The 25,021-nt window shown below is 45.3% G+C and overlaps 1 protein-coding gene across 4 annotated transcripts in view; it reads left to right on the top strand.

The window, feature by feature from the left end:
• Positions 1–5,610: 5,610 nt before the first annotated feature.
• Positions 5,611–25,021, top strand: part of LOC139252423 (zinc finger protein 432-like) — a 70,414-nt gene continuing 51,003 nt past the window's right edge. For 3 of the 4 annotated variants that reach the window (XM_070873415.1, XM_070873411.1, XM_070873410.1), the window contains exons 1-2: positions 5,630–8,274; positions 20,423–20,611. The gene's annotated coding sequence lies outside the window, so the exon portion shown is untranslated. Of the gene's footprint in view, positions 8,275–20,422; positions 20,612–25,021 lie in introns of all 4 variants that reach the window. The other variant, XR_011591484.1, reaches the window with a different exon arrangement.

Here is a 25,021-nt window from a genome sequence, read left to right as displayed (position 1 = left end):
TCCCATCATGCCTGGGCCGCCATTTTATGTGTGTGTCCACTTTAAACTTATATGCGTTTAGATATATCTAGCAGGTGCCTAATGCCTAGTATTCTGGTATATGCTAAAGGTGCCTACCTCCTACAACAGGGTTATCATGGAATGATAAAAGGGGGGAATGGGAATGTTTAAAAATGTATAGAGACATTGAAGTTGAGAACGTGGGAATTGTATAGGGACAGTATAAGCTAACAAAGAATTCATGGAGGAATAGCCATGACATCTCAGACTCGAGACTGCGAAATGTTACAACACTAACACATATTGAAAAAAAACCCACAGCTTGCAGAAAAACCTCAAGGTCTTATTAAATCATGTTATTAACCTGAAACATTAACAGAAGATCTTTGTTTAAAATCAGACCATACTTAGGTCGGCTTATGAGTGGACAAAGGGAAAGAGGGATCAAAAGAGATAGGCTGAACTAGGATGTCACTCTAGCCCTATCTTGTTATCTTTTACCGAAAATGTATAACCGTCGTCCCTTTACAATGTAACATCACTTTGTCCGTAGGAAGTGGGTGCGTTCTATCAGAGTTGCATTCCTTCTGTCTGATAAGGTCCCCGATCGGGATTTGCCTTTTAAATAAAAGCTTGCTTTGTTTAAAGCACAAACGGTATTCGTTTCAGTAATTTTGCTGAACCAGATTGAGGGAAAAGAATCCAGAAATCAACACAGTCATCCTGGTTAATCGTTGCCACTGGATAAAGACCTAGCTCTGTCAAGCTTGTGTGGTGGCTGATGTGCAACGGTCACCACACATTAAAAAAATTCACGCACAGGCATCCTCCACCCCCTCAACTGGAATTCAGGACTGGAACATCGGGTCCTTTATTCAAACATCTGTGAACTCTCGTGGAAGAAAGTCATCCTCGCTCGAGGGCCTGCCTATGATGATGATAATTTAATGCAGAGATTGTAAAGTGATGCATTTTGGAAGGAAGAAAAAGAGGAGGCATTTTAAACTAAATGGTACAATTTAAAGGGGATGCAGAAACATGTGTATGTACACAAATCTGGGAGGGTGACAGGATCAGCTGATCAATCTGTTAAAGCATATGGAGCCTTGGCTTTATGAACAGCAGTATAGAGTACAAAACCAAGTTGGTTATGCAATGAGGAACTTAACACAATCACTAAGGAGATGGTACTCAGTAAGATAATGGGACTAAAAGCGGATAAATCCCCTGGACCTGATTGTTTGCATCCGAGGGTCTTAAGTGAAGTAGCGGCAGGGATTGTGGATGCATTGGTTATAATTTACCAAAACTCCCTGGATTCTGGGGAGGTCACAGCAGATTGGAAAACTGTAAACAAGGAGGCAGACAAAAAGCAGGAAACCATAGACCAGTTAGCCTAACATCTGTGGTTGGGAAAATGTTGGAGTCCATTATTAAAGAAGCAGTAGCAGGATATTTAGAAAAGTATAATTCAGTCAGGCAGAGTCAGCATAGATTTATGAAGGGGAAGTCATGTTTGACAAATTTGCTGGAATTCTTTCAAGGATGTAACAAACAGGGTGAATAAAGAGGAACCAGTGGATGTGGTGTATTTGGACTTCCAGAAGGCATTTGACAAGGTGCCACATAAATGTTTACTGCACAAGGTAAAAGCTCACAGGGTTGGGGGTAATATATTAGCATGGATAGAGGATTGGCTAACTAACAGAAAACAGAGAGTTGGGATAAGTGGTTCATTCTCTGGTTGGCAAACAATAACTAACTAATGGAGTGCCGCAGGGATCAGTGCTGGGACCCCAACTATTTACAATCTATATTAACGACTTGGAAGAAGGGACTGAGTGTAACATAGCCAAGTTTGCTGATGATACAAAGATGGGAGGAAAAGCAATGTGTGAGGAGTAAAAAAAACCTGCAAAAGGACATAGACAGGCTAAGTGAGTGGGAAAAATTTAGGCAGATGGAGCATAATGTTGGAAAATATGAGGTCATGCACTTTGACAGAAAAAAATCAAAGAACAACTTATTATTTAAATGGAGAAAAATTGCAAAAGGGTGCAGAAAAGACTAAGGAGCATGATTACAGGGATGAGGGACTTCAGTTATGTAGATAGAATGGAGAAGCTGGGGTTCTCCTTGGAGCAGAGAAGGTTGAGAGATTTGATAGAGGTGTTCAAAATCATGAGGGGTCTGCACAGAGTCGATAGAGAGGCTGTTCCCATTGGCCGAAGGGTGAAGAACCAGAGGACACAGAGTTAAGATGATTGGCAAAGGAACCAAAGGCAGCAGAAGAAAACAATTTTTTACGCAGTGAGTGGTTAGGATGTGGAATGTACGGCATGAAAGGGTGGTGGAGGCAGACTCAATTGCGGTGTTGAGAAGGGAGTGGGATCAGGGTGTGAAGGAGAGACAATTGTGGTGTTGAGAAGGGAGTGGAGTCAGGGTGTGAAGGAGAGACAAATGTGGTGTTGAGAAGGAGTGGGATCAGGGTGTGAAGGAGAGACAATTGCGGTGTTGAGGAGGGAGTGGGATCAGGGTGTGAAGGAGAGACAATTGTGGTGTTGAGGAGGAGTGGGATCAGGGTTTGAAGGAGAGACAATTGTGGTGTTGAGAAGGGAGTGGGGTCAGGGTGTGAAGGAGAGACAATTGTGGTGTTGAGAAGGGAGTGGGGTCAGGTTGTGAAGGAGAGACAATTGCGGTGTTGAGGAGGGAGTGGGATCAGGGTGTGAAGGAGAGACAATTGTGGTGTTGAGGAGGAGTGGGATCAGGGTTTGAAGGAGAGACAATTGTGGTGTTGAGAAGGGAGTGGGGTCAGGATGTGAAGGAGAGACAATTGTGGTGTTGAGAAGTGAGTGGGGTCAGGGTGTGAAGGAGAGACAAATGTGGTGTTGAGAAGGAGTGGGATCAGGGTGTGAAGGAGAGACAATTGTGGTGTTGAGGAGGGAGTGGGATCAGGGTGTGAAGGAGAGACAATTGTGGTGTTGAGGAGGAGTGGGATCAGGGTTTGAAGGAGAGACAATTGTGGTGTTGAGAAGGGAGTGGGGTCAGGGTGTGAAGGAGAGACAATTGTGGTGTTGAGAAGGGAGTGGGATCAGGGTGTGAAGGAGAGACAATTGTGGTGTTGAGAAGGGAGTGGGGTCAGGGTGTGAAGGAGAGACAATTGTGGTGTTGAGAAGGAGTGGGATCAGGGTGTGAAGGAGAGACAATTGTGGTGTTGAGAAGGGAGTGGGGTCAGGGTGTGAAGGAGAGACATTTGTGGTGTTGAGAAAGGAGTGGGATCAGGGTGTGAAGGAGAGATAATTGCGGTATTGAGAAGGGAGTGGGATCAGGATGTGAAGGAGAGACAATTGTGGTGTTGAGAAAGGAGTGGGATCAGGGTGTGAAGGAGAGACAATTGTGGTGTTGAGAAGGGAGTGGGATCAGGATGTGAAGGAGAGACAATTGTGGGGTTGGGAAGGGAGTGGGATCAGGGTGTGAAGGAGAGACAATTGTGGTGTTGAGAAGGGAGTGGGATCAGGATGTGAAGGAGAGACAATTGTGGTGTTGAGAAGGAGTGGGGTCAGGGTGTGAAGGAGAGACAATTGTGGTGTTGAGAAGGAGTGGGATCAGGGTGTGAAGGAGAGACAATTGTGGTGTTGAGAAGGGAGTGGGGTCAGGGTGTGAAGGAGAGACAATTGTGGTGTTGAGAAGGAGTGGGATCAGGGTGTGAAGGAGAGACAATTGTGGTGTTGGGAAGGGAGTGGGATCAGGGTGTGAAGGAGAGACAATTGTGGTGTTGGGAAGGGAGTGGGATCAGGGTGTGAAGGAGAGACAATTGCGGTGTTGAGAAGGAGTGGGGTCAGGGTGTGAAGGAGAGACAATTGCGGGGACTGGGACTCCCTGAGATGCTCTGGCAGAGAGCCGGCACGGGCCGAGGGACCTCCCTCTATGATGTCACCAGTCTCTGATTCTGTGCCTGAGGCTTCAATCGGCGGAAGTCCCGCCCCTCGCCCCCCCTCCGATTGGTTAGAGGACCCGCCGCCACCTCAGCTCTCCAAGCCCCGCCCGTGCTCTCGCTATTGGTCGCAGCTAACGTCAGTCACCGCCGTGGAATGGATCACGCGACCCAGTCCCGCTCCCTGCAGGAGACACCGTGCTGTAGCCGCTCAATCCGTTCCGCTCGGTGCCCGGGCCGCTCCGGTTTGTATTTTATTTTTATTTATCTCTCCGCCCGCGCTCATTCCGCTATTTATATAAAAAAAACCCTCATAAAACTCACTTTCCGCGGGTAATCCGGACTCTCAGTCGGGTTGTGCGCTGAGCATCCGCGGTGGGGGCCAGGGGGCGCATGCGCGGTGCCCGCCACAACTCAGCGCGGAGAGCTTTCTGGGGCGCGGGGGCTTGTGGGTTTTTGCAGCCGCCATTACTATTGGTGCAACCTGTGCAGCAGCTGGGGTCTGGAAATCAGCTTCACTGCCGCTGGGAGCGGGTAGGTCCGAAGGCCTCCTCGTAGGACTGCTCCTGGGCACGGCCAAGGGTGCCATCAGCCGGTCCAGGCAGCGGGCGGTCGAGGGGGTCGTTCAACCTGACTGCCTGCCTCTCTTCCGCTCTTACATCCGGTCCAGGGTGTCCTTGGAGATGGAGCACGCGGTGTCCACCGGTACGCTCGCGGCCTTCCGCGAGAGGTGGGCACCGGAGGGACTGGAGTGCATCATCACGCCCGGCAACCAAATTTTAATTTGATTTTACGTTTTAAAGTTTAATTTGTTTTAATTGCCGGTGCTTTTAGTGTCCCCCTTCCCTTTTATAGGGGGCACTGGGGAAAATTGTGATTTTAGTGCCCAAAAAAAAAAACCAAAAAAAAAGAAAAACACAAAAAAAAAACCAAAAAAAAAAAGGGGGGAAAAAAAGGGCCTTGAAAATGTCTGGAGTGTCACCCAGGTCGGGTGGCACCGTTTATTGTTTTTATGTTTTCACAGGTGAACTCAAAAGAGTTTCATGCCCAAGGACCAATGGTAGAGCAGTAGAGGCGTGTCCTGCTCAGTTGGAGCTGTGAGCAGTGAGGGAAGCAGCTAGCAACTTGAGCTCCTGCCTGGAGAGCCCTGAGACCAGCCCAGGAAAAGAAGGAAGGAAGGGGCTTCAACACCAACTTTTACCCAGAGGGAGAGGAGGAGAACAGAAAACATTTCACTGCCGCTGGGAGCGGGTAGGTCCGAAGGCCTCCTCGTAGGACTGCTCCTGGGCACGGCCAAGGGTGCCATCAGCCGGTCCAGGCAGCGGGCGGTCGAGGGGGTCGTTCAACCTGACTGCCTGCCTCTCTTCCGCTCTTACATCCGGTCCAGGGTGTCCTTGGAGATGGAGCACGCGGTGTCCACCGGTACGCTCGCGGCCTTCCGCGAGAGGTGGGCACCGGAGGGACTGGAGTGCATCATCACGCCCGGCAACCAAATTTTAATTTGATTTTACGTTTTAAAGTTAATTTGTTTTAATTGCCGGTGCTTTTAGTGTCCCCCTCCCCTTTTATAGGGGGCACTGGGGAAAAATTGTGATTTTAGTGCCCAAAAAAAAACAAAAAAAAAAACACAAAAAAAACACAAAAAAAAAAAAAAGGGGGGGGGGAAAAAAGGGCCTTGTAAATGTCTGGAGTGTCACCCAGGTCGGGTGGCACCGTTTAATGTTTTATGTTTTGCAGGTGAACTCCAAAAAGAGTTTCACTGCCGCTGGGCTGGGAAAGGACGATTTGAGACAACATTTTTAAGTTTGTGATGCTGTGTCGTTTGGGAATCTCCAGCCCCAAAATTAATATTTTTTATTAATAGAGTAACTTTTGAGAATTATATTGGGTGGGAGGACAAAGTGCCAAGGGTGGATGTAGACATGATTCAGTTGGTGGGTCCCACAGATGAGCTTTGGTTCAAATATGGGAATGTGTTTTTTTCCACTCTCCCCTCCTGTGTGTGTGTGTAAGTCACCCATGGCTCAGTGGGTAGCACTCTCGCCTCTGAATCAGAAGGTAGTGGTTTGAAGTCTCACTCGAGAGACTTGAACACAAAATCTAGGCTGACACTGCAGCGCAGTGCTGAGGGAGTGCCACTCTGTCGGAGGTGCCGTCCTTTAGATGAGATGTTAAACTGAAGTCGGGTCTGCTCTCAGGTGGATGTAAAAGATCCTGTGTCACAATTTTGAAGAAGAGTAGGGGAGTTATCACCGATGTTCTGGGGCCAATATTTATCTCTCAATAGACATCATTAAAACACATCATCTGGTCATTATCACATTTGCACTTCAAAATTGGGTGTAAATGCTTTGGACCGTCCAGTGGTCGGAAAAGGCGTTATATAAATGCAGGTCTATCTTTCTTTATTGATGTTCAAAGAGGCCATTAACGGTCCTATAGAATCGTAACAACACAGAAGGCGGCCATTTGGCCCGTCGAGCCCATGCCGAATCTGAGCTAGTCTTACTCCCTTGCCCTTTCCACGTAGCCCTGCAAACATCACCCATCACTCCTGTGCTCGCTGACCCAGTTAAGCAACACCTCGATTTCAAAATTCTCATCCTTGTTTTCAAATTCCTCCATGGGCTCGGCCCTCCCTATCTCTAATCTCCTCCAGCCCTATAATCCCCCTACAGCTTCCTATTCTGGCCTTTTGATTATTGCTAATTTTAATTGCTCCACTATTGTCGGTCATGCCTTCAGCTGCCTCGGTCCTAAGCTCTGCAATTATCTCCCTAAATCGCTCCTCCTCTCCACTTCACTTTTCTCCTTTTAAAAGGCTCCTTAAAACCTACCTATCATGCAGGTACAGCAGGCAATTGGAAAAGCAAATGGTATGATGGCCTTTAATACAAAAAGATTTGAGTATCAGAGTAAAGACGTACAAATGCAATTATATAGGGCCCTGGTGAGACCGCATCTGGAGTATTGTGTACAGTTTTGGTCTCCTTACATAAGGAAGGATATACTTGCCATAGAGGGAGTGCAACAAAGGTTTACCAGATGGATTCCTGGGATGGGGGGATTGTCCTATGAGGAGAGATTGAGCAGACTAGGCCTACACTCTCAAGAGTTTAGAAGAATGAGAGGTGATCTCCTTGAAACATGCAAAATTCTCAAAGGGCTTGACAGGGTAGATGCAGGGAGGATGTTTCCCTTGGCTGGGGCATCGACAACCAGGGGCCACAGTCTCAGAATAAGAGATCAGCCATTTAGGACTGAGAAGAGGCGAAATTTCTTCACTCAGAGGGTGGTGATTCTTTGGAATTCTCCACTCCAGAGGGCTGTGGAGGCTCAGTCTTTTATATATTCAAGACCGAGATGGATAGATTTTTGGATATTAAGGGATATGGGGATTGGATGTGAAAGTGGGGTTGAAGTAGAAGATCAGCCATGATCTCATTGAATGGCGTAGCTGGCTCGAGGGGCCGAATAGCCTTCCTGCCCCTATTTATTATGTTCTCCTCGCCCAATCGTTTGGTCATCTGCCCCAACATCTCCTGGGCTTCAGAGTCCCGGTGATCAGCAGAGAAAGAACAACAACTTAGAATCATAGGCCCCAAGTTTCGTCCCGCGGCGAAAACGGCGCTTAAAAAAAAGTCCGATATTCTAGCTCGATGTCTGCTTGGCGCGGCGTGCTCTTCGCAGCAGGGGGCGGAGCCTAACACTCGCGCCGATTTTCTAAGTAGGAGGGGGCGGGTACAATTTAAATTAGCCTTCGTGGTGCCGGCAACCCTGCGCGTGCGCGCATGTCTCAAACAAACATTGGCACTCGGCCATTTTTAAAAGGACTGCAGAAAAAGTGAAGATTTGTTTCTTGGACCCACTGACGCCGCCCCATAAGCATGGCCGAACGGCCTAAAGAATCTTAATCAGCTGCGTGTGTCCTGTGTTCTTTCTTCGGCTCCCGGCCAGCCACTGACGCCGCTGCTATCTCATGGCCGAATGGCCTCATGTCCGTCCTTCCGCTCCTGATTCTTCGGCTGCCTTCGAGCCACTGACGCCGCCCCATAAGCATGGCCGAATGGCCTAAAGAATCTTAATCAGCTGCGTGTGTCCTGTGTTCATTCTTCGGCTCCTGGCCAGCCACTGACGCCGCTGCAATCCCATGGCCGAATGGCCTCAAGTCCGTCCGGGTGCTGCATCTTCGCGGGGAATGAAGGCCTGCCTCAAGCACCGCAGCTCAGCTCGAAGGCTGCTTCCCGCCTACCGCTGCCGTCGAGACACCCCTGCCTGTCTCCAACATGAAAGGCCTGCCTGAAACACAGCAGCTCGAATGCTGCTGCTGTTTCACACAGGTAGGAAGATTTATTTAATATTTTCTTTGCTTATACATTTTTATTCAGGTTTGATTTATTTGTATAATATTTGTATAAGTATAACTAAGGATTGATTGTAGAATTTAATGACTTCCCTTCCCCCACCCCCCACCTCGTTCCCTACGCCTAATTTGTAACCTATGCCTGATTTTATAAAGTGTAGACAAGGTTTTTGAGCGTACAAAAATCTTCACTTACTCCATTCTAGTTTGGAGTAAGTTTTCACTGACGAAACTTTGAAAACAGGCATAAGTGGCCGGACACGCCCCCTTTTTGAAAAAGAAATTCTGTTCCAAAGTGAAACTGTTCGAACTGACTAGAAATCAGGAGCAAATCATGTCGAAACTTGGGGCCATAGAATGGTTACAGCATAAAAGGCGGCCATTCAGTCTGTCGAGCCCATGTGGGCTTTCAGCTAGTCCCTCTCCCCCGCCTGCAAACTATTCCCCTTCAGATACTTATCCAACTCCCTTTTGAAAGATAAGATTAAGTCTGCCTCCACCACCCTTTCAGGCCATGCATTCCAGATCTTAACCACTCACCGTGTAAAAAAAAAAGTTTCTTCTTATGTTGCCTTTGGTTCTTTTGCCATCACCTTAACTCTGTGTCCTCTGATTCTCCACCTTTCTACCAATGGGAACAGTTCTCTCTATCTGCTCTGTCCAGATCCCTCATGATTTTGAACACCTCTATCAAATCTCCTCTCAATCATCTCCGCTCCAATGAGAACAACCCCAGCTTCTCCAGTCTATCCATGTAACTGAAGTCCCCCATCCATGGAATCATTCTCGTAAATCTTTTCTGCATCCTCTCTAAGGCCTTCACATCCTTCCTACAGTGCGGTGCCCAGAATTGGACACAATACTCCAGTTGGGGCTGAACCAGGGTTTTATACAGGTTCATCATAATTTCCACACTTTTGTACTCTACCTCTATTATGAAGCTCAGGATCCTGTAAGCCTTTTTAACTGCTTTCTCCAGCTGCCCTGCCACCTTCAATGATTTTTTGCATACATACCCCGAGGTCTCTCTGTTCATGCACCCCCTTTAGGATTGTACCATTTAGTTTATATTTCCTCTCACATTTTGGTAGAAAGAATATCACTTCACACTTTTCTGGGTTAAATTTCCTCTGCCACGTGTCCGTCCATTTTACCAGCCCGTCTATGTCTTCCTGAAGTTTATCACTCTCCTTGTCACTGTTCACTATACTTCCAAGTTTTGTGTCATGTACAAATTTTGAAATTGTGCCCCAAGTCATTAATATATATCAAGAAAAACAGTGGTCCTGGAACCGAACCCTGGCGAACACCACTGTATACCTTCCCCCAGTCCAAAAAACAACCGTTCACCACTACTCTGTTTCCTGTCCCTTAGCCTATTTTGTATCTATGCTGTCACTGTCCCTTTTATCCCATGGGCTTCAACTTTGCTGGCAAGCCTTTTATGTGGCACTTTGTTGAACGCCTTTTGGAAATCCATGTACACCACGTCAACTGCATTACCCTCATCAACCCTCTCGGTTACCTCATCAAAAAACTCGATTAAGTTGGTTAATCATGATTTGCCTTTAATAAATCCATGCTGGCTTTCCTTAATTAATCCACACCTATCCAAGTGACTGTTAATTTTGTCTCTGATCACTGTTTCTAAAAGCTTCCCCACTACTGACGTTAAACTGACTGGCTTGTAGTTGCTGGGTTTAATTTTACACCTTTTTTGAACAATGGTGTAATATTTACAATTCTCCAGTCCTCTAGCACCACTCCTGTATCTATGGAGGTTTGGATTATTATGGCCTGTACTTTTGCGATTTCTGCCCTCAATTCCCTCAGCATCCTAGGATGCATCACATCTGCACCTGGTGATTGATCTACTTTCAGTATAGCCAGCCTTTTTAATACCTCTTCTTTATCAATTTCTATCCATTCAAGGGTCTCCACAACTTCCTCCTTCACTATGTCTATGGCAGCATCCTCTTCCTTGGTGAAGACAGATACAAAGTACTCATTTAGTACCTCAGCCATACTCTCTGCCTCCATGCATAGGTCTCCTTTTTGGTTTTTAATCAGCCCCACCCTTTTACTATTTATATGCCTGTATCAGAACATAAGAAATAGGAGCAGGAGTAGGCCCAACACCCCCTCAAGCCTGCTCCACCATTCAATAAGATCATGGCTGATGATTCCACTAGACTCCAAAAATCTATCTATCTCAGCTTTGAATATATTCAGAGACTCAACATCCACAGTCCTTTGGGACCACAAATTCCATAAGATTCACACCCCTCTTAGTGAAGGAATCCCTCCTCATCTCTGTCTTAAATGGCCTTCCCCTTATCCTGAGTCTGTACCCCCTAGTACTAGACACTCCAGCCAGGGGAAACAACCTCTCAGCATCTACCCTGTCATTCCCCTTCAGAATTTTGTATGTTTCAATCAGATCACCTCTCATTCTTCTAAACTCAAGACTTTTGGATTACCTTTGATGTTGGCTGCCATTCTATTCTCATGCCCTCTTTGCCCCTCTCATTTTATTCTTCACTTCTCCTCTGATCTTTCTATATATATCCTGATTCTCAGATGTATTAGCAACAGCACATCTGTTATACACACTCTTTTTCTGCTTGATCATATTCTCAAAGTGTTTCGTCATCCGGGGAGCCTTGACTTTGGTTGTCCTACCAGTGGGAATGTACTCAACTTGTACCTGAACTATTTATTCTTTAAAGGCAGACCACTGATCCATTACAGGTTTAAACTAGCTTGGCAGGGGGATGGGAACCTGAAAATAGATTCAGTAGGTAGAGGAGTAAAGCTGGAATTAGAAAGCAAATATAAAGAAAGTGAGTTTGAAGGAGAGAGGAAACAAGTAGGAAAAAAGGGTAAAAAAACAAACTTAGGCACTTTGTCTGAATGCATGTAGCATTTGTAACAAAATAGATGAGTTGATGGCACAAATTGAGACAAATGGGTATGATCTGATATTATAGAGACGTGGTTGCAAGGTGACCAGGACTGGGAATTAAATATTCAGGGGTACTTGACAATCCGGAAGGACAGACAGAAAGGAAAAGGAGGTGATGTAGCTCTATGGATAAAGGATGGAATCACTGCAATAGTAAGAAATGATATTGGCTCAAATGATAAGGGTGTTGAGACAGTTTGGGTGGAGATAAGGAATAATAAGGGGAAAAAGTCACTGGTGGGCATAGTCTATAGGCCCCCGAACAGTAACAACTCTGTTGGTCGCAGCATAAACCAGGAAATAGTGGGGGCTTGTAAAAAGGGAACAGCAATAATCATAGGTGATATTAACCTCTATATTGATTGGACAAATCAAATTGGTCAGGGCAGCCTTGAGGAGTTCATGGAGTGCATAAGCAACGGGTTCCTTGAGCAGTATATAACAGAACCAACCAGGAGCAGACTATCTTAGATCTGATCCTGGTGTAATGAGACAGGATTAATAAACAATCTCCTAGTAAAGGATCCCCTCGGAATGAGTGATTATAGCATGACTGAATTTCAAATTCAAATGGAGGGTGAGAAAGTTGGATCTCTAATCAGCGTACTAAGCTTAAATAAAGGAGACTATGAAGGTATGAGGGCAGAATTAGGTAAAGTGGACTGGGAAAATAGATTGAAGTGTAGGACAGTTGATGAACAGTGGTGTACATTTAAGGAGATATTTCACAACTCTCAAGAAAAATATATTCCAGTGAGGAGGAAAGGGTGTAAGAGAAAAGATAGCCATCTGTGGCTAACTAAAGAAATAAAGGACGGTAACTAAAAACAAGGGCATACAAAGTGACCAAAACTAGTGGGAGGACAGAAGACTGGGAAGCTTTTAAAAGCCAGCAAAGAATGACAAAAAAAATTATTAAGAAAGGGAAGATAGACTATGAAAGTAAACTAGCACAAAATATAAAAACAGATAGCAAGAGTTTCTATGTATATAAAAAGGAAAAGAGTGGCTAAAGTAAATGTTGGTCCCTTAGAGGATGAGACCGGGGAATTAGTAATGGAGAACATGGAGATGGCAGAAACCCTGAACAAATATTTTATATCAGTCTTTACAGTAGAGGAAATTAACAATATTCCAACAGTGGATAGTCAAGGGGCTATACCGGGGGAGGAACTTAACACAATCACAATCATTAAGGAGGTGGTACTCCGTAAGATAATGGGACTAAAGGGAGATAAATCCCCTGGACCTGATGGCTTGCATCCTAGGGTATTAAGCGAAGTAGTGGCAGGGATTGTGGATGAATTGGTTGCAATTTACCAAAATTTCCTGGATTCTGGGGCAGTCCCAGCAGATTGGAAAACTGCAAATGTAACGTCCCTATTTAAAAAAAAGGAGGCAGACAAAAAGCAGGAAACTATAGACCAGTTAGCCTAACATCTGTGGTTGGGAAAATGTTGGAGTCCATTATTAAAGAAGCAGTAGCAGGACATTTGGAAAAGCAAAATTCAGTCAGGCAGAGTCGGCGTGGATTTATGAAGGGGAAGTCATGTTTGACAAATTTGATGCAATTCTTCGAGGTTGTAACAAACAATGTGGATAAAGGGAACCAGTGGATGTGTTGTATTTGGACTTCCAGAAGGCATTTGCCACAGAAACGGTTACTGCACAAAATAAAAGTTCACGGGGTTGGGGGTAATATATTAGCATGGATAGAGGATTGGCTAACCAACAGAAAACAGAATTGGGATAAATGGTTCATTCTCGGGTTGGCAACCAGTAACTAGTGGGGTGCCGCAGGGATCAGTGCTGGAAACCCAACTATTTACAATCTATATTAATGACTTAGAAAAAGGGACCGAGTGTAACGTAGCCAAGTTTGCTGATGATACAAAGATGGGAGGAAAAGCAACGTGTGAGGGGGACACAAAAAATCTGCAAAATGACATAGACAGGCTAAGTGAGTGGGCAAAATTTTGGCAGATGGAGCATAATGTTGAAAAGTGTGAGGTCATGCACTTTGGCAGAAAAAAAAATCAAAGAGCAAGTTATTATTTAAATGGAGAAAGATTGCAAAGTGCTGAAGTACAGCGGACCTGGAGGTACTTGTGCATGAAACACAAAAGGTTAGTATGCAGGTACAGCAAGTGATCAGGAAGGCCAATGGAATCTTGGCCTTTATTGCAAAGTGGATGGAGTATAAAAGCAGGGAAGTCTTGCCACAGTCGTACAGGGTATTGGTGAGGCCACACCTGGAATACTTCATGAAGTTTTGGTTTCCATATTTACGAAAGGATATACTTGCTTTGGAGGCAGTTCAGAGAAGGTTCACTAGGTTGATTCTGGAGATGAGGGGTTTGACTTATGAGGAAAGGTTGAGTAGGTTAGGCCTCTACTCATTGGAATTCAGAGGAATGAGAGATGATCTTATCGAAACGTATAAGATTATGAGGGGGCTTGACAAAGTGGATGCAGAGAGGATGTTTCCACTGATATGGGAGACTAGAACTCGAGGGCATAATATTAGTTTTAAATGGGTGGCCCCTTATTCTAAGATGAGGAGGAATTTCTTCTCTTAGAGGGTTGTAAATCTGTGGAATTCACTGCCTCAGAGAGATGTGGAAGCTGGGACATTGAATAAATTGAAGACAGAGATAGACAGTTTCTTAACCGATAAGGGAATAAGGGGTTATGGGGAGAGGGCAGGGAAGTGGACCTGAGTCCATGATCGGATCAGCCATGATGGGGGTAATGTACTGACGTGGATAGAGAACTGGTTGGCAGGCAGGAAGCAGAGAGTCAGGATTAATGGGTCCTTTTCAGAATGGCAGGCAGTGACTAGTGGAGTGCCGCAGGGCTCAGTGCTGGGACCCCAGCTCTTTACAATATATATTAATGATTTGGATAATGGAATTGAGTGTAATATCTCCAAGTTTGTAGATGACACTAAACTTGGTGGCGGTGTGAGCTGTGAGGAGGACACGAAGAGGCTGCAGGGTGACTTGGACAGGTTAGGCGAGTGAGCAAATACATGGCAGATGCAATATAATGTGAGGTTATCCACTTTGGGAGCAAAAACACGAAGGCAGAATATTATCTGAATGGCGACAGATTAGGAAAAGAGGAGATGTAACGAGACCTGGGTGTCATGGTTCATCAGTCATTGAAAGTTGGCATGCAGGTACAGCAGGCGGTGAAGAAGGCAAATGGTATGTTGACCTTCATAGCAAGGGGATTTGAGTATAGGAGCAGGGAAGTCTTGCTGCAATTGTACAGGGCCTTGGTGAGGCCCCACCTGGAATATTGTGTTCAGTTTTGGTCTCCTAATCTGAGGAAGGACGTTCTGGCTATTGAGGGGGTGCAGCAAAGGTTCACCAGACTGATTCCAGGGATGGCTGGACTGACATATGAGGAGAGACTGGATCAACTGGGCCTTTATTCACTGGAGTTTAGAAGGATGAGAGGGGATCTCATCGAAATATATAAGATTCTGACTGGACTGGACAGGCTAGCTGCGGGAAGTATGTTCCCGATGTTGGGGAAGTCCAGAACCAGGGGACACAGTCTTAGGATAAGGGGCAGGCCGTTTAGGACTGAGATGAGGAGAAACTTCTTCACTCAGAGAGTTGTTAACCTGTGGAATTCCCTGCTGCAGAGAGTTGTTGATGCCAGTTCATTGGATATATTCAAGAGGGAGTTAGATATGGCCCTTACGGTTAAGGGGATCAAGGGGTATGGAGAGAAAGCAGGAAAGGGGTACTGAGGTGAATGATCAGCCATGATCTTATTGAATGGTGGCGTAGGCTTTAAGGGCTGAATGGCCTACTCCTGCATCTATTTTCTTTGTTTCTATGATCTTATTAAATGGCGGAGCAGTCTCGAGGGGCCTTACGGCCTACTCCTGCATCTATTTTTTATGTTCTTATGTCCATGTTCCGACTGTGGGAAGAGCTTTAAAAGTGTCAGGGAGCTGAAGGTGCACCAGCGAGCTCTCACTGGGGAGAGGCCGCTCACCTGCTCCGTGTGTGGGAAGTGATTCACTCAGCTATCCACCCTCCTGTCACACCAGCTTGTTCACACTATCGAGAGACCGTTGAAATGTTCTGACTGTGGGAAGTGCTTTAAAAGCTGTGAGAGCGTTAAGAGACACCAGCGTGTTCACACTGATCATAGCATCCTGCAGAACATGAAGCTTCGGCCCTTCATGTCTGTGCTGCCATTTTAAAAGAGCTGTCCAATTTAGTCCCCCACCCCAGCTTTATCCCCATAACCCTGTAATCTCGTCCTCTTCAAGCACACGTCCAATTGCTGTTTGGAAGTTCCTATGGAACCTGAATCCATTATCCTTTCAGATGGTGCATTCCAGTCCTTAACCACCCTCTGTGTGAAAACAATTCCTCTCTCGTTATTGTGGCAATTATTTTAAATCTGTGACCTTTGGTTACCGACCCTTTTGCCAGAGGCAACAGTTTCTCCCGACTTGCTCTATCATAACCCCTCATAATCTTTAATATCTCTATTAGGTCTCCTCTTAACCTTCTCTGCTCTAAGGGGAACAATCCCAGCTTCTCCAGTCTCTCCACATAACTGAATTCCCCCATCCCTGGTAACATCCTGGTAAACCTCCTCTGTACCCTCTCCAAGGCCGTGTCATCCTACCTAAAGTGTGGTGCCCTGAACTGTACACAAGGCTCCAGCTGAGGCTAAAACCCTGCAGCTGTACAGAGCCCTGGTTAGACCACACCTGGAGCACTGTGAGCAGTTCTGGGCACCACACCTTGGGAAAAATAGATTGGTCTTCGAGGGAGCGCAGTGTAGGTTTACCAGAATGATAGCCGGACTCCAAGCGTTAAGTTACAAGATTACACAAATTATGGTTTTGTTCCTTAGAAGTTGGAAGGTTAAGGGATGAACTGATCGAAGTGTTCAGGATATTAAGGGGAACAGATAGGGTAGATAGAGAGAAACTATTTCTGCAGGTTGTGGAGTCTAGGATGAGGGGGAGGGGGTTAGTCTAAAAATTAGAGCCAGTCCTTTCAGGAGTGAAATTAATAAAGACTTCTACACACAAAGGGTGGTAGAAGTTTGGAAAACTCTTCTGCAAATGGCAATTGATGCTAGATCAATTGTTAAACCTGAGATTGATGGCTTTTTTTAACCAAAGGCATTAAGGGATATGGGCCAAAGATGGGTGTGTAGAGTTAGGTCGCAGATCAGCCCTGATCTCATTGAATGGCAGAACAGGCTCGAGGGGCTGAATGGCCAACTGCTGTCCTATGATCTTAACTAGTGATTTGCAAAGGTTTAGTGTAACTTCCTTGCTTTTGTATTCAATGGCCCTATTTGTAAAGCCAAGTATCCCATACACTTTCTGAACCACCTTACCAACTTGCTGTTGCACTTTCAATGATTTGTGAATGTGCAACCCCGGGTCCCTCTGTCTTGCACCCCCTCCAAATATGGCCAGTTAGATTATACTACCTCGCCATGTTGTTTCTCCAAAAGTGCATCACTTCACACTTATCCGCATTCCATTGCATCTGCTATGTGTCTGACCATTTCACCGGTCTGTCTATGTCCTCCTGACGCCTGCTACTATCATGCTTACTATTTACAATGTTGCCAAATTTTGTATCCTCCGTAAACTTTGAAATTGTACACCCATACACAAGTCTAGGTCATTTATATATAACAAGGAAAGCAATACTGCTAATACCAACCCCTGGGAACCCCACCGCATACTTCCCTCCAGTCAGAAACCTATCCATTCAGCACTACTCTCTGCCGCCTATCCCTTAACCAATGATATACTCAATTTACCATCATCCCTTTCATTCCCTGTGCTTCTTTTTTCCGATTACCTCACTTATGTGGTCCTTTATCAAATGCCTTTTGAAAGTCCAAATACACAACAACATCTGCACCACCTTTGTCAACCCTCTGTTACTTCATCAAAAACCTCAATCAGGTTAGTCAGACACGATTTGTCTTTAACAAATCCATAATGTGGGCCCCTTATTAACCCATGCTTCCCCTCGTGAGAATTCATTTTGTCCTTGACAATGGTCTCTAGTCATTCACCCACCACTGACGTTAGAGTGATTGGCCTATAGTTACCAGGTTTAGCCCTCTCCCCTTTTATAAACAGGGGTGTAATATTTCCAATCCTCCAGTTCTCTGGCTCCACTCCCATATATCCACTCCCATCTTTCCTCCTTATGCTTGGTTTGTACCCGGTGTCAAATGTTGTTTATAATGCTCTGATGAGTAACAAATTCCGGAGAGGGGAAAAAATACTATTTTTAGTCTCAAATATTAAATTCCACAGAAGCACGGGGTTTGTCTGCTTTTATTCATGAATTTAAAAAGTCTACATTAAAATCTGAGCCAGTGGGTTGTAAGCCCTAGAGCCTTGTGTCCAATAAGGGCAATAAAGGCCCACAGCCTCCCCTAGCCCCAGGCCCTTAACAATGGACAACACAAAGTCCCTCCCCTCGGGCTCCCCGATTGGTTGGAGGACGCGCCGCCGACTCGCTCTGTATTGGTCGGAAGCTCCTCCAGCACCGCCCCTTGCTCCCCATTGGTCGGAAGCTCCTCCTGCCCTGCTCGCTCCATTGGTGGAAGCTCCCGTCAATCTTCTCCGGAAGGCCCCGTGCCGACTCCGCACCACAGGATCTGAGCGCGCAGGCGGATCACCGAGTGTGGGGGAGGGGCGGTTGCTGTTCTCTGGGCCTGCGCGGTTATTACCGATAGCGACCGAGAGGGGCCACTGTGCCGGACGCGGTTCTGCGTGCGCATGCGTGGACTCGGCTGTCAATCACCCATCATGCAGCGCGGTTGCTGGTGAGACCTGTGACATCATAGAATCAGAGCCATTGACAGCACAGAAGGAGGCCATTCGGCCCATCGTGTCCCTGCCGGCCGACACAGAGCTATCCGGCCTAATCCCACTTTCCAGCTCTTGGGCCATAGCCTTCTGGGTACAACACTTCAGGTGAATATCCAAGTACTTTATAAACGTGGTGAGGGGTTCTGCCTCTACCACCCTTTCAGGCAGTGAGTTCCTGACCCCTACAACCTTCTGCGTGAAAACATTTCTCATCAAATCCCCTCTAAACCTTCGACCAATTACTTTAAATCTATGCCCCCCCAGTTATTGACCCCTCTATTAAGGGAATTAGGTCCTTCCTATCCACTCTATCTAGGCCCCCCCATAATTTATACTCCTCAATTAGGTCTCCCCTCAGCCTTCTCCAATCCAAAGAAAACAAACCTGGCCTATCCAATCTTTCCTCATCGCCAAAATTCTCCAGTCCAGGCAACATCCTCGTGAATCTCCTCTGCACCCTCTCGAGTGCAATCACATCTTTCCTGTAATGTTGTGGCCAGAACTGCACGCAGTACTCTAGCTGTGGCCTAACTAGTGTTTTGTACAGTTGAAGCATAACCCTGCTCTTGTAGGCTATGCCTTGGCTAACAAAGGCAAGTATCCCAAATGCCTTCTGAACCACCTTATCTACCTGGCCTGCTATTTTCAGGGATCTGTAGACATGCATTTCAAGGTCCCTCTGTTCCTCTACACTTCTCAATGTCCTACTATTTATTGTATATTGCATTGTCTTGTTAGCCCTTCCCAAATGCATTGCCTCACACTTCTCTGGATTGAATTCCATTTGCCACGTTCTGCACACCTGACCAGTCCATTGATATCTTCCTGCAGTCTACAGCTTTTTTCTTCATTTTCAACCACACGGCCAATTTTTGTATCATCTGCAAACTTCTTCGTCATACCTCCTACATTCAAGTTCAAAACATTGATCTATACCACAAAAAGCAAGGGACCTAGTACTGAGCACTGCGGAACGCCACTGTATACAGCCTTCTAGTCACAAAAACACCCATCGGCCATTACTCTTTGCTTCCTGACTCTGAGCCAATTTTGGATCCAACTTGCCACTTTGCCCTGGATCCCATGGGTTTTTACCTTTGTCTACCATGTGTGACCTTATCAGAAGCTTTGCTAAAATCCATATCGACTACATAACATGCACAACCCTCATCGACCCTCCTTGTTACCTCGATGGTAGAGCTATCCAATTAGTTCCACCCTCCTGATCTTTCCCAATATCTTCCCTTCAGTATTTATACAATTCACTTTTGAAAGGTACTATTGAATCTGCTTCCACCATCATTTCATGCAGTGCATTTCAGATTGCAACAACTCGCTCATAAAATGTTTTTCCTCATGTCGCCTCTGCTTCTTTTGTCAATCACCTTATTCTGTCTCCTCAGGTTACCAACCCTTCTGCCTCTGGAAAGTGTTTCTCTTTATTTAGTCTATTAAAATTGTTCATGATTTTGAACACCTTGATGAAATCTTCTCTTAAACTTTTCTAAGGCTAAGGGGTAAGCCATTTAGGACCGAGATGAGGAGAAACTCCTTCACCCAGAGAGTGGTGAACCTGTGGAATTCTCTACCACAGAAAGTTGTTGAGGCCAATTCACTAAATATATTCAAAAAGGAGTTAGATGTAGTCCTTACTACTAGGGGGATCAAGGGATATGGCGAGAAAGCAGGAATGGGGTACTGAAGTTGCATGTTCAGCCATAAACTCATTGAATGGCGGTGCAGGCTCGAAGGGCCGAATGGCCTACTCCTGCACCTATTTTCTATGTTTCTATGTTTTCTATGTTTCTGCTCCAAGGAGAATAACCGCAGCTTCTCCAGTATCTCCACATAACTGAGGCCCTTCATCCTTGGTACCATTCTAGTAAATCTCTTCTGCACCCTCTCTAAGGTGTAGACATCCTTCCGAAAGTGTGGTGCCCACAATTGAACACAATGCGCCAGCTGAGGCCTAACCAGTGTTTATAAAGGTTTAGCATAACTAAACTTCAAATGCTGATATTTGTGTGATGGGGTTTAGATGGGTGAGGTTTATCCTGTCAGTTGGATGTGAGCTGAAACATGTGCACTTGGAGCGGAGAGCCAGGGACACGCTGTGTAACCAGGCACAGACACTCTGCACAGCCCACACATCACTTGTTTCCCACTTGGCCCAAAAGGAATATATTAATTGCAACAATTCAGTTGAATTAATTTTAAGTAGTATTGTTTATAAATTTAATCATGCTTCTCTAATTTTATTTCTTAACTCAGATTCACGGCCTCATTTTATTTCTTCCTCTGAGCCCCTCAACTTCATCTGGCAGCGTAATGTTGCCGAGTGGTGATTGATTGCCCTGGGAACCAACAGGAAGAGAGCTCAGAGGTGGGCGGGCCCAGGGAGCAGCGTGTTCTGCAACCAATCGCGGGGCTTGGGGGATGGATCCTGAGTCGGCCAGTCAGGTGAGTCTGTGTAAACCTCTGTTAAACAATTTATTTTTTAAAAGTTATATGGGATTTCTTTTGTCAACCAAACAGTTTACCATTTGTCAGTATTTTGTTTCCCTAGAGTTCCTATTATGAGTTTCAGACATTTCAGTGTCAAGTGGACCATTTAAAGGTCATTCAATTTCCTCTTTCCATGTCACTGTTTGAAACAGACAGAGATTGATTACCTAAGAAAATAAGAAATAGGAGCAGGAGTAGGTCATTTGGCCCCTCGAGCCTGCTCTGCCATTTAATAAGATCATGGCTGATCCGATCATGGACTCAGTTCCACTTCCCTGCCCGCTCCCATAACCCTTTACTCCCTTACCGCTCAAAAGTCTGTCTATCTCCGCCTTAAATATATTCAATGACCCAGCCTCCACAGCTCTCTGGGGAAGAGAATTCCATAGATTTACAACCCTCAGAGTAGAAATTCCTCCTCATCTCAGTTTTAAATGGGCAGCCGCATATTCTGAGACTATGTCCCCGAGTTTTAGTTTCCCCTATGAGTGGAAATATCTTTTCTACATTCTCCTTGTCAAGCCCCCTCATTAACTTATATGTTCCGATAAGGTCCCCTCTCATTCTTCTGAACTCCAATGTCTATAGGTCCAACCTACGGAACCTATCTTCATAAGTCAACCCTCTCATCTCCAGAATCAACCTCGTGAACCTTCTCCGAATAGCCTCCAATGCAAGTATATCCTTCCTTAAATACGGAGACTAAAATTGTACACAGTACTCCAGGTGTGGCCTTACCAATACCCTGTACAGTTGCAGCAGCACTTCTCTGCTTTTATACTCTCTCCCCCTTGCAATAAAGGCCAACATTCCATTTGCCTTCCTGATCACTTGTTGTCGCTGAATACTAACTTTTTTTGTTTCATGCACAAGGACACCCAGGTCCCTCTGTACTGCAACACGTTGCAGTTTTTCTTAATTTAAATTATAATTTGCTTTTCTATTTTTTCTGCCAAAGTGGATAACCTCACATTTTCCCATATTATACTCCATCTGCCAAATTTTTTCCCACTCACTTAGCCTCTCTATGTCCCTTTGCAGATTTTTTGTGTCCTCCTCACAATTTGCTTTCCCACCCATCTTTGTATCATCAGTAAACTCAGCTACATTACACTCGGTCCCTCCATCCAAGTCATTGATAGAGATTGTAAATAGTTGAGACCTCAGCATCGATCCCTGCGGCACCCAATAGTCACTCTTTGCCAACCGGAAAATGGCCTGTGAACTTTTATCTTGTGCAGTAACCTTTTATGTAGCACCTTAACGAATGCCTTCTGGAAATTGAAATACACCACATCCACTGGTTCCCTCTTATCCACTCTGCTCATTACATCCTCAAAGAACTCCAGCAAATTTGTGAAACATGATTTCCCTTTCATAATACCACGCTGACTGAATTATGCTTTTCCAAACATCCTGCTACTGCTTCCTTAATAATGGATTCCAGCATTTTCCCAACGACAGATGTTAGGCTAACTGGTCTATAGTTTCCTGCTTTCTGTCTGCCTTTTTTAAATAGGGGCGTTACATTTGCCGTTTTCCAGTCCACTGGGACTTCCCCAGAATTCAGGGAATTTTAGTAGATTACAACCAATGCATCCACTATCTCTGCAGCCACTTCTTTTAAGACCCTAGGATGTAAGCCATCAGGTCCAGGGGACTTGTCCATCTTTAGTCCCATTATTTTACCGAGTACTACTTCTTTAGTGATAGTATTAAGTTCCTCCCGACCTATAGCCCCTTGATTATAGAAACATAGAACATAGGTGCGGGAGTAGGCCATTCGGCCCTTCGAGCCTGCACCATCATTCAATAAGATCATGGCTGATCATCACCTCAGTACCCCTTTCCTGCTTTCTCTCCATACCCCGTGATCCCTTTAGCCATAAGGGCCATATCTAACTCCCTCTTGAATATATCCAATGAACTGGCATCAATAACTCTCTGCGGTAGAGAATTCCACAGGTTAACAACTCTCTGAGTGAAGAGGTTTCTCCTCATCTCGGTCCTAAATGGCTTACCCCTTATCCTTAGACTGTGTCTTCCTGGTTCTGGACTTCCCCAACATCGGGAACATTCTTCCTGCATCTAACCTGTCCAGCCCGTCAGTATTTTATAAGTTTCTATGAGATCCCCTCTCATTCTATAAACTCCAGTGAATACAGGCCCAGTCGATCCAGTGTCTCCTCATATTTCAGTCTTGCAATCCCAGGAATCAGTCTGGTGAACCTTTGTTGCACTCCCTCAATAGCAAGAACGTCCTTCCTCAGATTAGGAGACCAAAACTGAACACAATATTCCAGGTGAGGCCTCACCAAGGCCCTGTACAACTGCAGTCAGATCTTCCTGCTCCTATACTCAAATCCCCTAGCTATGAAGGCTAACATGCCATTTGCCTTCTTCACCACCTGCTGTACCTGCATGCCAACTTTCAATGACTGATGTACCATGACACCCATATCTCGTTGCACCTCCCCTTTTCCTAATCTCTCGCCATTCAGATAATATTCTGCCTTCGTGTTTTTGCCATCAAAGTGGATAACCTCACATTCATCCACATTATACTGCATCTGCCATGCATATGCCCATTCACCTAACCTGTCCAAGTCATCCTGCAGCCTCTTGGCATCCTCCTCGTAGCTCACACCGCCACCCAGCTTAGTGTAATCTGCAAACTTGGAGATATTGCACTAAATTCCTTCATCTAAATCATTGATATGTATTGTAAATAGCTGGGATCCCAGCACTGAGCCCTGCGGTACCCCACTAGTCACTGCCTGCCATTCTGAAAAGGTCCCGTTTATCCCGACTCTCTGCTTCCTGTCTGCCAACCAGTTCTCTATCCACGTCAATACATTACCCCCAATACCATGTGCTTTAATTTTTCACAACAATCTCTTGTGTGGGACCTTGACAAAAGCCTTTTGAAAGTCCAAATACACCACATCCACTGGTTCTCCCCTGTCCACTCTCTCAGTTACATCCTCAAAAAATTCTAGAAGATTTGTCAAGCATGATTTCCCTTTCATAAATCCATGCTGACTTGGACCGATCCTGTCACTGCTTTCCAAATGAGCTGCTATTTCATCTTTAACAATTGATTCCAACATTTTCCCCACCACTGATGTCAGCCTAACCGGTCTATAATTCCCCTTTTTCTCTCTCCCTCCTTTCTTAAAAAGTGGTGTTACATTAGCTACCTTCCAGTCCATAGGAACTGATCCAGAGTCGATAGACTGTTGGAAAATGATCTCCAATGCATCCATTATTTCTAGGACCACTTCCTTAAGTATCCACTATTGGATGTTTTTAGTGTCCTCTACCGTGAAGACCGATACAAAATATTTGTTCAATGTCTCTGTCATTTCCCTGTTCCCCATTATTAATTATTAATTCCCCCATTATACATGTGTCGTAGTTAAAGTAACATCCTTCCTGTTAGTGAGTCATATTCTGCACTGGGGGAGACGGCTGGTGGCTTCAGCCTTTAACATTCTCATCCTCTTGTTCTAATCCCTCCAAGGCCTCACCCCTCCCTATCTCTGTAAACTCCTCCAGCCCACCAACACTCTTAATAAGCAGACACAGTTTTCAGTGTCAGGAGGATCAGTAACCAGAGACTCAGATTTAAAGTGATTGGCAAATGAACCAGATTGTACATGAAGGGAAAAATGAAGCAGCGAGATGTTATGACCTGGAGCACACTGCCTGAAAGGGTGGTGGAAGCAGATTCAATCGTAACTTTCAAAAGAGATCAGTACTTGAGTTGGAAAAAAATACCGGGTTATGGGGTAAGAGCAGGGGAGTGGAACTAATTCTACAGCTTCGGAGGAAAGAATGTTCCAGAGAAACTCGAACTGTCTGATCAGAATATCTATGCTGTGATTACTTTTTAAATTATGAAGCCAGATTGCAGAGACTAGGCTTGTATTCCCCAGAATATAGAAGAATATAGAAGAATAAGGGGGATCTAATTGGGGTGTTAAGATGATTAAAGGCGTTGATGGGGTAGATAGAGAGAAGCGATTTCCTCTGGTGAAGGGGACAGAACGTTTAAGAAAATGAAAGCTCGGCCGTTCAGGGTGATGTCAGGAAGCACTTCCTCACACAAATGCTGAGAGGTTGTTTCCCCGGCTGGAGAGTCTAGAACTCAGGGTCATAGTCACAGAATAAGGGCTCGGACATTTTGGACTGAGATGAGAAGAAACTTCCTCACTCAGAGGGTTGTGGATCTTTGGGATTCTCTGCCCCAGAGAGCTGTGCATGTTCAGTCTGTGAGTATATTCAGGGCTGAGATAGATGTATGGACACTTAAGGAATTAAAGGATACGGGGATAGGGTGGGAAAGTGAAGTTGAAGCACAAA

This window comes from Pristiophorus japonicus, unplaced genomic scaffold, assembly GCF_044704955.1.
Source record: "Pristiophorus japonicus isolate sPriJap1 unplaced genomic scaffold, sPriJap1.hap1 HAP1_SCAFFOLD_468, whole genome shotgun sequence".
NCBI classification, from domain to species: domain Eukaryota; kingdom Metazoa; phylum Chordata; class Chondrichthyes; family Pristiophoridae; genus Pristiophorus; species Pristiophorus japonicus.
This window is presented reverse-complemented; position numbering and strand designations above follow the sequence as displayed.